General features: G+C 49.7%; 1 protein-coding gene across 2 annotated transcripts in view; it reads right to left on the minus strand.

Moving 5' to 3' along the window:
- LOC143033934 (phosrestin-2-like) overlaps positions 1 to 7500 on the minus strand; it is a 292940-nt gene that overhangs the window by 246395 nt on the left and 39045 nt on the right. The window contains exon 1 of one of the 2 annotated variants that reach the window (XM_076199612.1): positions 5689 to 5907. The exons of the other annotated variant lie outside the window; for it this stretch is intronic. The gene's annotated coding sequence lies outside the window, so the exon portion shown is untranslated. Of the gene's footprint in view, positions 1 to 5688; positions 5908 to 7500 lie in introns of those variants that run through there. 2 annotated transcript variants of the gene reach the window in all.

The following is a 7500-nucleotide window of genomic DNA, read 5'->3' on the forward strand; positions in this document are numbered from 1 at the left end:
AGAAAGAGAAAGAGGGGAATGACAGAGAGAGAGCTATAGAGAAACTATGGATGAGAGAGAGAGAGAGAGAGAGAGAGAGAGAGAGAGAGAGAGAGAGAGAGAATGAGAGAGAGAGAGAGAGAGAGAGAGAGAGAGAGAGAGAGAGAGAGAGAGAGAGAGAGAGAGAGAGAGAGAGAGAGAGAGAGAGAGAGAGAGAGAGAGAGAGAGAGAGAGAGAGAGAGAGAGAGAGAGAGAGAGAGAGAGAGAGAGAGAGAGAGAGAGAGAGAGAGAGAGAGAGAGAGAGAGAGAGAGAGAGAGAGAGAGAGAGAGAGAGAGAGAGAGAGAGAGAGAGAGAGAGAGAGAGAGAGAGAGAGAGAGAGAGAGAGAGAGAGAGGAGAGAGAGGAGGGTGGAGGGGAAGGGAGAGAGGCCCATCGCGTCGATCTCTCGTCGCTTTCAGAAGCCAACATCGTTCTGCGCAAGCAAGGCGACCGTCACAAGGTACTCAAGCCACGCTCCACCTCCCCATCCATGTTGGACGTCCACGCTGACATCACGCACCCCTGCCTTTGTCGGCCACTCTCTTCTCCATTTTGAAACATTCTCTTTACGTGTCACAATATATTATTCAAGCGTACTTCCTCCAATATCCTCAGTCATGTTCCTCCTCCGTAAACAACGATCATAAACATTTCCCAGGTCCATGAATGCTAATACAATTCTTTTCCCTGTTCTGCATATTTCCAGTTCATTTATTCATTTGCTTCATTGGCAACGTATAAACAATACGTCCCTCTCTCTCTCCCTCCGGAAATCAACTTCTCCTCCTCCTCCTCCTCCTCCCCCTCCTCGTCTTATTTTCCGCCATTTCCATCACCTTCTCAGTCTTTGTTCCTCTTCTCACTTTCAGTGGCGTTGACACAAGATACAACTGCTTTTGCTTCTCATCTGGAACCTTTCTCTCGCCTTTTGAAGTGTCTCTGAGTATATGTTGGCGAATTAGTGTTTGTTTGTTGGTGTGTTTTCCTTCTGTCCTACATGTATTGACATTTGTCTCACAGGACTGAGGTAGTTAGTCCTACTGATACCCCACGCTTGCTCACTCGACTCCCTCCTCCTTTTCTGTGCGTGTGTGTGTGTGTGTGTGTGTGTGTGTGTGTGTGTGTGTGTGTGTGTGTGTGTGTGTGTGTGTGTGTGTGTGTGTGTGCGCGCGAGCAGCGACAATACCTTTTACGAGTATTCCAAGTAACGATATTCTTTGTAAACGCATTCTATTTGCCGAAACAGTTTGTTTTGATAACTGACATTTTTTTTCCTCGGTACTGTTGGAAACCCTCTGGTAACAGTTCCCACTTGTTGGATGTAGCTGCCTTCTTCCACGGGTTTCCTGTTTGGATCCACTCGAGGTATTTGAGTCTCTCGTCTTCCTTCTTTCTTCCAAGGATGTCATTATCAGTGTTGTCAGCGTTGTCTTCGTGGGAGAAACTACGCAGCTGTAGGACCCAGTAGGATAGTCTCCTTAGGATCTTTCCCACTTTCCCTCAGGTGCCAGCCAGAATGAAAAAAGAAAACTGCGTCCGCCTGGGGATGGAGTTGAGGAGCGCACACACACACACACACACACACACACACACACACACACACACACACACACACACACACACACACACACACACACAAACACACACACACACACACACATTGGTGTGGCCACATCTGGCCCAAGTCTTGTTTATTGTTATCCGAAGATCCTTTCCTTGATCCAACTTCCTCAGGAAAAGGTCGGGGTTGGAGGGAAAAGGCCCTTCTGAAGAGCAGGTTCCTCCCACCCTACCCCTACCCCGTCCAGATCGCAGCGCAAACTCGGCCTCCGCCTTCCCCGCGCTCGTTCCTTTGGACCGGAATGGATCAAACCCTACCCGGCCCTCCACGTCGGATGGGGGGAGAGGGATGGGGTGGAGGGGTCACGTTTCTCTATATTCTGGAGGCTGGCTTCCTCTTTTCCCTTCTTTCTTCTTCTTCTTCTTCTTTTCGTGAAAGACCTCGATTTATCCCTCCCGTAGCCTACGGGTGTCACCTTACTTTCCATCATATACCAGACAGTTCCCTTCGCCCCCGTAACAGCCCCCCGCCATGGATCGGCTTGAACGTTTTACTTTATTATTTCACTACAAACACTGTTCTAGATGGAGAGAGAAGATTTCATCCAGTGGAAGGGAAGACTCTTTCAGCACCGAAAGGTTTCAGGGCTGCTTCCTTGGCTCTAAGAGGACACCGGAATATTTCATTCAGCTGCGGGGAAGACCCTGTGCCGAGGGGTTCCATTCCGACATTCCTGACCTGGCCACACGCCTTTGGTAGATCCTGTTTGGAGGCAGAACACAGATCGCCACTGGCGTCGGTCTTCTTCTGTGACATCGTGTCGTCCGGCAATGCATTAAAATTATCAACTTCCCCTTTGCTGGCGGCGTCATCGGATGCATGCAGATCTCGAACTCGCTTTGTTATGGGTTCAAATCCCACACTCCTCTCAGATTCCCAGCAGTGACAGGTACCTGCCCCTGCAGTCCCTAAAGCGCATCATAGGGAAAAGATAGCGGCTTCGGCAGCTGTTACTCAGCGCCTCCTGGCGTAGGCTCCTCACCACCTCCTTTGCTACGACGCCGTGCGTACTCTACTAACTCCATTTCGGACAACGGTCTCTCTCTCTTTCTCAGTTCGGGGAGCGTCATGACGAAGTCCACCTTGACGGCCTTCGTCGTTACCAGAGCTCTACTCCGTCACACGAGCTTTATTCAACTGTGGAAAGGACACCCTCCACCCCGCCCCCCGCCCGACGAAGGCGCCTAGAGGGTGACGAGTCTACGCCAGGGGGCGTGTAACTGCGACCAAAAGCAATAATTTTGCCTTATGAGCTTTGAGGACTGTTGGGACAGGTAACCAGCAGTCACTCCTGGGATTCGGAGAGGAGTGCGGGACTCGAACCCAAACTAAGCGAACACGGGACCGGCACGCTTCCTGTTACACCACCAGTATACCTAACCTCGCCCTCGCCTACCCCTCCTTAAGCTGTTCTCTACTCATTTTATTCTAGCTAACGCCATTCGACTTTATTCGCCTTTGGAGACAACAGATGTGTCGACGGGGGCTGCGCAACACATCTGGTCTTCCCTGTGTCGATCCTTCATTATCATCCGAGAACGACGACGAAGGTGAAGTGGCGCTTGCACCGAGCACCCCTTTGTGTTGTCCACGTACTACGCATTCCTCGCAAGACTCCTGGCAGTCTCCTCCCACAGGTCATTCCGACGTCGACAGAACCTCGCCGCTGCCCGAGCGTCACTTAGCACAGTGCTGATGCGATACTGAGCACTGATGTTCTCTCGAGTTGGACCTTGCTTCCAGTGGGAGTAGTAGTGCGTTCCTCCCTGTTTACAATACTCCCCCCGATCCACGTCCCCACGTGCCGAGGAGCACCTGTCCTCATGCCCTGGCCAGGGTTCTCACTCTTCAGCACTTCGGTTCCTTCCTCTTCGACAAACAGGAAGCCACCCCACCAAGCAACCCCGCAACCCTCCAACCCAGTTTCGAACCGAACCCGAAGGAAAGTAACCCTTCTATATTCTGTTCCTGCCCCGTGCGGTGTACTAACTGCACAAGTCTTATGTAATCATTACTTCAGGGGATTTAGTCACACACCCCTACGGACCCACGTCGCGCAGTATACTTTTATGACTGGAGGCTAAGCTCCACTCAAAGAAGAATGCTGATCATTTAATTCATATTAACACCTCCTTCTTCCTCCTATCCTCCCTACATCTCTTGATTGACCCCCATCTACGACTTCGACCCTACTCGGAGCGATTTCGTCCCAAAGGACAGAATCACCGGAAACGAAATGAAACGTCTATTCTGTCCGTTTCGAGGCTTCCACTTCGTTGTGTACAGCCTCTGAGAAGAGAAAAGGTTGACGCTTGCCTCGTTACTTCGTCGTCCAGAAAATCCCTCCCGCCATCGAGGTCGAGTCCCTAATCCGCTAATACCTTCCCAGAGCACCATGTCACACGCTTTCGTAGAATCCAGCGAGAAGCAGAACGCCCACTCGCTCATTCTTCACCTGCCAGATGCAAACGTACCCTTTGGGTACGTAGAAGGCCAGAGGCGAATAGGAACTGCACTAACCAAAGCGCAATTGTCGACCCGATATCATCAAAGAATCTTGACTACTTTTAACCTTCTGCCAATGCTAAATTAAAATTCTACCGTCTTTGTACCGTCTACACAGGTAAGAGAGAAATTGGTCTGAGGCTGTGAGTCAATGTGTTTGTGTGTGTGTGTGTGTGTGTGTGTGTGTGTGTGTGTGTGTGTGTGTGTGTGTGTGTGAGAGAGAGAGAGAGAGAGAGAGAGAGAGAGACAGGGGGAGAGAGAGACAGGGGGAGAGACAGGGGGAGAGAGACAGGGGGAGAGAGAGGGGGAGAGAGAGAGAGAGAGAGAGAGAGAGAGAGAGAGAGAGAGAGAGAGAGAGAGAGAGAGAGAGAGAGAGAGAGAGAGAGAGAGAGAGAGAGAGAGAGAGAGAGAGAGAGGGGGGAGGGAGAGAGAGAGAGAGGTGGTGGGGATGGGGAAGGAAAGGGGAGAGGAAGAGAGGAGAGGAAGAGGGGAGAGAAAGATGGAGGTGAAAGATAGGGGTGAAAAATTAGAGAGAGAGAGAGAGAGAGAGAGAGAGAGAGAGAGAGAGAGAGAGAGAGAGAGAGAGAGAGAGAGAGAGAGAGAGAGAGAGAGAGGTGTGAGAGAGAGAGATTGCGTGTGTGCGCGCTCGCGTGCATTAAGTGTATAATGAAAGACAAAAAAAAAAAAGTACCATCACTGGTAACTAACATTCACTCTCTGATTCGAATTGACTCGAGCTCCCCGTCACATAAATAGAACAGCCTAAGAAATAAACAGACCACTTGATGACCAGAAGGTGCCAATCATTTTACTCCTCAGAGACCAGACCGACCCCCCAATCACTCCCTATATGGAGAGGGAGGGGGGACATTCAAATACTTTGTAGTACGAGACAGTTTCCACACAACACCTTTTGTCACAAAATATTCACACTGGGAAACACACAGACGAGCCTGTGGCCCGACACACATTAGAGAAACACTCCATAACCGAAGAGATAAACTCCCATTCGTATCCAAGTTCACACTCCACATAGACATTGAGAAGTCCTCATTTTCTTTCTATCGTCTAAGATGCGGCCGTACTCTTCAGCTTGACTTCCGATATTGCAAACAACGTCCAGAAGAGATTTTTTACTTTTCCTTTTCTTCTGAGAGTACCGACCTTTCTACCACTCAAAAAAGAAAGAAAGAAAAAAAGCAAAGAGCCAAATCTACTTCAACACGTACTCTCACCTACGGCTACCATAGCACTGTCCTAGCAGTACACTGTTTTACTCTCTTATGTCTGTAGCTGACCACAGTCAGCCCCCTAGTCAATGGCACTACGCACTATCGCACTACTTGACCCATCTCTCAGCCACGCATCAGTGTCACCGCTGGGTCGGGCACTTTTAAATGAGAGGCTTGCTGTCCCGTCTCGGTTGCTACATATCCACCACGTTCTACTTGTAGTTATTTATTTCTGCGCGTTGTCTACCAGCACTAGCTTCCTTGATACTCTGCTGCTGCTGCTGCTGAAGCGAGACTTCTGCTGTCACTTACTTCAGGGCAACAAGTTCTTGATTCCGATAGAACACGTCCGGCACTGAAGGGATATCAGTTCTTTTGTAGAAACCAATGGGAGTACGATAAACCTATGAGGCTGGGATGGTGGTCTCAGGTCAGATCAGCTGTAAACAAGTTTACCCTGAACTGACTGGAAATCAAAACGAAAAGTACGAATACTATCGTCACCCAGCGTCACACTGTTTACTACTGGTTGCCCGCCACGGCGCCGGCATATATATACACACACACCGACCCGAGAGGTTGCCAGAAGCCGCTTGCCGAGATGACGACACACGCACAGCGGAGGGGGTTGGTACATTGTGAGGCTTCCCCTTGTCCCATCTGACTTGTGTACCACGACCGCTTTCATCAGCATATCTCAAGACTCCAAGACTCCAAGAACTTCTTCGTCTTCCACACTCGTCACCACAGAGAAACTCGTACAGTTTCGCAGACATGAACAGACTTCAGGGGCAAGTTTGATCGATGCAGGAGGTAGGAACCACGAGTATATATCTTTTCCTGTATACTACCACTAGGTAGAAATTTACAAATACAAAATGGTACAAGCACAAGGGCAGGCACTGACTGGTACAACAATTGCACAGGCACAAGCACTGACTGGTACAACCATTGCACAGGCACATGCACAGTTACGTGCACTAGTGTGCGCGCACACACACACACATGCACACACACACACACACACACACACACACACACACACACACACACACACACACACACACACACACACACGGGACAAGATAACAGTTGGTAGCAGTCCAACAACGCTGATAGATAAGTACAGGCACACTTATAGAAGCACACTCCCCCTCCCACACACAATACACACATACCTCCACACATAAACACACACGCACGCACATACACATAAAATGTCCACACACACACACACACACACACACACACACACACACACACACACAATGCCCACACACATATATACAATTCCCACACTCACGTCACTCCCCCTCCACACATACACACGCACATAAACATAAAATGTCCACACACACTAACAATGCCCACACACGTATACAATTCCCACACTCACGTCACTCCCCCTTCACACAAATACACGCACGCACGCACATATACAATGCCCACACACACACACACACACACACACACACACACACACATACAATTCCCACGCTCACGCCACTCCCCCTCCACACATACACACACCCATAGCTGGAGAAAAAAATTAACCGAAAAATATGCGAATGTCAGTTTGGATTTAGCCCAAAGTCCTCGCGCGCCTCGAGCCGGGGCATCCTGAGTTCGTCGTCAGAAGTTATAATGAGAAAAAGGAAGAAAAAGGAGGAGGTGAGCAGGACAAGGCGGCAGGATCGAGCGACAGCAACGGGGGACTTAAGTACCCCTCCCCCCCACACCACCACGCCATGCGAAGTGACGGCTCCGCGACAACTTCAGAAACTGGAAAATGAGCTGGACATGAAGAGGACACGTGTTGAACGTCCCACTTGCCAGGTAAGAGAGGAACAAATATCCCAAGAATAAGTTTCTCCTCAACACCCCCCCCCCGCTTTCTTTTTGCTCTTTACAGTGAGGATCTCGACACAGTGTAGCCTCTTTACACACACACACACACACACACACACACATAAAAACGTCTTTCCAACTCCATGACTGCCAGAGGAGAATCTCCAAATATGTTACACACGCACGCACGAACACACACACACACACACACACATTTTACTCCTTACAACCAGGATCTCGACAGTGTAGCCTCCTTACATACACACATACACACAC

Source organism: Oratosquilla oratoria, chromosome 16, assembly GCF_046742065.1.
Source record: "Oratosquilla oratoria isolate Oo_2021 chromosome 16, ASM4674206v1, whole genome shotgun sequence".
Lineage (NCBI taxonomy): Eukaryota > Metazoa > Arthropoda > Malacostraca > Stomatopoda > Squillidae > Oratosquilla > Oratosquilla oratoria.